Source organism: Protobothrops mucrosquamatus, unplaced genomic scaffold, assembly GCF_001527695.2.
Source record: "Protobothrops mucrosquamatus isolate PMUCROS unplaced genomic scaffold, P.Mucros_1.0 scaffold3011, whole genome shotgun sequence".
Lineage (NCBI taxonomy): Eukaryota > Metazoa > Chordata > Lepidosauria > Squamata > Viperidae > Protobothrops > Protobothrops mucrosquamatus.
The window spans coordinates 29,111-33,629 of NW_015389027.1; positions in this window are offsets into that span (position 1 = coordinate 29,111).

Sequence of the window (4,519 nt, forward strand, 5' to 3'; positions counted from 1 at the left end):
TGAATTTTTGTAAAATAAGCAAAGTAATGCACTAAACAAATATAGAAAAAGTTTACTATAATTTTGGAAATTATGTAAAGGGTATGTATAATTGTGTTTTCTTAATAACCTTATTTAATTTAAAAAGCTGGATTGTAAGATTTCAAGAAACAGACAAGTGGCTGAGATGTTATGTTTCTTTTTCCCAAGAAACTCCCAACCCTGACATTAATCCTTGTACTTCTGCATCAATTGAAGCACATCAGGATACAAGCACTGTGGAGCATACAGACCCAAGGTAGGATCAAAATGTTGCCAATCAAAAATATCCTTATAGAAAACTAAATGAGCAATTCGAGTAGGCAGTGATTTAATATTCCTTGGGGTTGTATTAATATCATTTCCCCCACTCCACACAGCTACTGGCACACTAACATCTTCTATTTGATAAAACGGAGGTGTTGTCTGTGGATGAAAAGAAGAGAAAAAAAAGAAGAATGTGATTTGGAAATTGCCCTCAGTGTGCAGAGAAGTTGCCTAATGGATTCATGATACCTTGACAGCTGCTTAAATCCATAGCGTAGGCAACTGTCAGGATTATCTGTCAAGTACAGCAAGGCTAGGATTGGTAATTGACTTTTGGCATTGAAAAGGGAGGATGGCAAGAGGTCTCTGCCACTTGAACACTCCATAACTCTTCTCAAGTCCAAACCAGGGCAGGAAGAAAAAGAAGAAGAAAGTTTTTACTGGCTTTGAAATACAGGAAGGAAGAGCAAACTTAGGGTCTGAGGCAGCTTCTCCTAAACAGAAGTGGTCAATTGAGAAGTTAGATTCAGCTTACTTGAAGCTTCATCATAAGATTACAAGTGTCCTCTGTGAGGCTCAGGAGAAGATATTATTTTTAGAAAAATAGATGACCATCATACTTTTTTTACCTTGTTGTATACGTCTGTGTTCTTATAACCATAGTCATAGTTTTTAAATTCCTCAGAAATTAGAATCTAAAAGCAAATAAAAACATTACTCACAATTTAAAAATTAGTTTTGAAATCTTAATCCTAAAAACTATTAACAAGGCAGATGTAGGCTTCCGGTGGCTGGGCGGCTGCCGAAGGAGGCTTTTTGACAGCCTCCCGTCCGGGACTGCGTAAAAATTGCCGAAACAGCGGATACCAGCTGTTTGGTGGTTTGAACCTTCTCTCCAGGCATAGGAGAGAAGGAGAGCTTACTCTGGAGTAGGAGTTGAGTTCCCTAGTCTCCCTGGGGGGCTCCCAGGGAGGCGAAGGTGAGAACTCCTCCGGAGCCCAGAGTTCCTCCACAGATCGGGATGTCTTCGTTACTTTGCGAAGCCAGACGCCGTCTCCACCTTTGATGTTCTTTTTTGACTTTAATTGTGAGTAACTTTCATCAGACAGAGCTGTCTAGGAAATTTGGACTTTTTATAAAGAAATTATAACTTTGACTCAGAAGAATTAAGTACTCTTCTCAATTGCCTGAAATCGAAAGTTAACAGACAANAATTGTGTGAGAACATGTCTCAAATTTTTCAAGGTTTTGCTTTTCATATGGATCGTATAGAGGCGCGTGTGGAAGAAGTGGGAGAAAAAATGGAAGGAATGGAGGAGAGAATAGAAAAAGTAGAAGAGGGTATAGAGATTGCTCAAAATGATATTGTAATGACACAATTTAGAGAAATGGAACATGCAATAAGAATCAGAGGCTTGAAGGAGGATGCACAAGAGAAACTGAGGGAGGAGGTATCAGCTGCCTTAGTGTTGGTTTTTGACTGCGATCCTGAAATTATATATGGAGAAATAGAAAAAATATTTAGAGTCAATTCATGGGTCGCACGTCAGAGAAAACTGCCCAGGGATGTTGTTGTCTACTTTTCTAGAAAGACACGTCGAAATGATATCATACAGGCCTTCTACCAACAGAGATTTCAGATTGCTGCTCAAGATGTTATACTTTTGAAAGAAATACCTTCAAAAATTTTAAGAAAAAGAAAGGAATTTGCTTTCTTAGCTCAAGAATTGAAGAAGCAGCAAGTTCCTTTTAGATGGGAAATACCAGTTGGAATGGCCTTGACATATGCTGGGAACCGTTTTAGACTCAACACAGTTTCGAAGGCTAAACATTTTTATTCAACGATTCTGAAAGCTGACTCATCTTTTACATCGCCAGTTAAAGGAACAGAAGAAGGAGTGGAACAACTGATTGTTGACTTGCCTGGAGCTATGTCGCTATCTGCAGGAGAATTTCAGAATTTACAAACGTTGGAGGCAAAGGATGATCCAAAAGACCAGAGAATGACACGTGCAGCTTACAAGCGTAAGGAAAAAGAACAGCAGAAGGAGGCTATGCCACAAACATGTTCAACTACTTCGGAGCCAGTGGGAGGGGCTAGGCCCAAAAGATCTGTTATGGTGGATCTGCAAGGGATGCTTCAGAAGCTTCAAAAGCCAAAGGATGGTTAAACTAATAACTTTAAATGTTAATGGTTTGAACTCACCACAAAAAAGGAGGAAAATATTTTATTATTTGAAGCAACACAAAAATGATATTATATGTTTACAAGAGACGCATATTACATTAAAAGACCAAAAGTATCTGCTTAATCCTAAATTGGGTCTACATTTTATTGCCCCTGCTCCAAAGAAGAAAGCGGGTGTAGTCTTTTATGTTAAGAAGGGACTGATGCCAAAGTTAATAGATGCTGATGTAGAAGGAAGATTTGTGTTTATTGAAATTATATTGAATGGGAAAAAATGTCTCCTGGTGGGTTTATATGCACCTAATTCATATCAACAACAAAAGCAATTTTATACTCTTTTACATCAAAAGATAATACAATTGGATTACAAATCTGTTATTATGATGGGAGATTGGAATGGTGTAATAGACTCAAAAAAAGACAAAAAGACTTCTTCTAAAATTTCAATGCAAACTAAACTACCTAAAAGTTTTTTTGCATTACAGGAAGACCTTGAATTAAGAGATATATGGCGAGCGAGGAATACAGGAGAAAGTGACTTCACCTTTTTTTCGGATAGGCATCAATCTTATTCCAGAATTGATTTTATTTTGATTACTAATGATTTGATTTCTAGGGTTAAGAAGGTGAAGATTTTTCCCAAGATATTGTCAGACCATAGTCCTGTATGGATGGAATTTTCAATTGATGGAGGTAGTAGAAGGACTTGGAGATTAAATGAGAATTTATTGAATTATGAAGCAAATGTGCAGAAACTTAAAGACTGTTTAAAAGACTTTTTTATGCTGAATATGAACAAAGGCACCTCTATGTCAATGGTTTGGGACGCAAGCAAAGCAGTAATGAGGGGTGCCTTAATTTCAATGAATTCTGCTTATAAGCGATATCAGCAACAAAGGTATAAAGATATAGAGCAAGAGATAAAAATAAAGGAAAAAGCTTTCTCCTTAAACCCAACGGATAAGAATTTAAAGGCATCTATTGCAATGTTGAAAGAACAATTTAATATGTTGCTTTCTGATCAAATTGCTGTTAATTTGAAATACATGAAACATAATACATTCTGCAATGCAGATAAACCTGGAAGATGGTTAGCTTATCAATTACGCAAGAAACAAAAACAAAGACTTATTGAGAAAATAAACTACAAGGGTAAAGAAGTTTTTCAGCAGGACCTGATTAAAAGGGCTTTTTCGGAATATTTTTCTAAATTATATGCCTCTGAGAATATACAATCTTTTGAAATAGATAATTATTTGCAACAAGCAAATTTGCCTTGTCTTATTGATGATCAAAAAGGATTGATGAATTGTTCGATTGTGTTGGAAGAGATTACAGAGGCAATTAAACAATTGAAGGTTGGTAAGGCCCCTGGTACAGATGGGTTTACTGCAATTTATTATAAAAAATTGTCTGAAGAAATGTTAGAACCCTTGAGATGTCTTTTTAATGATATCTTAATGGCAGGACAAATACCGCCATCCTGGAGGTGTGCATTTATTTCACTCATACCAAAGGAGGATCAAGATATGACTCAGCCTAAAAACTATAGGCCAATATCTTTATTGAATACGGATTATAAGATTTTTGCAAAAATATTAGCTAATAGACTAATGCAAGTATTGAAACGGATTATTCATGTGGACCAGTTTGGATTTATAAATGGAAGATATATGAAGAACAATGTCAGACAAATTGTGAATTTGTTGGAGTATTTGGACAAAAATAATCAAATTCCGGCGGCTCTTATCTTCTTGGATGCTGAAAAAGCCTTTGATAAGTTGGATTGGCAATTCCTGCTACAGTTGGTTGATAGAATGAATTTTGGGGACAGATTTTTGTCAGCGTTAAAGGCTATCTATCAACTACAATTTGCTCAAGTGATAGTAAATGGAGGGTTGACAGAATCAATTAAAATTGAAAAAGGTACAAGGCAAGGTTGTCCACTATCACCTTTATTGTTTATTTTGACTTTGGAGATCTTATTAATCAAGATCCGTGAGTCTTCATCTATAAAAGGAATAACTTTGGGTAAGAATGACTATA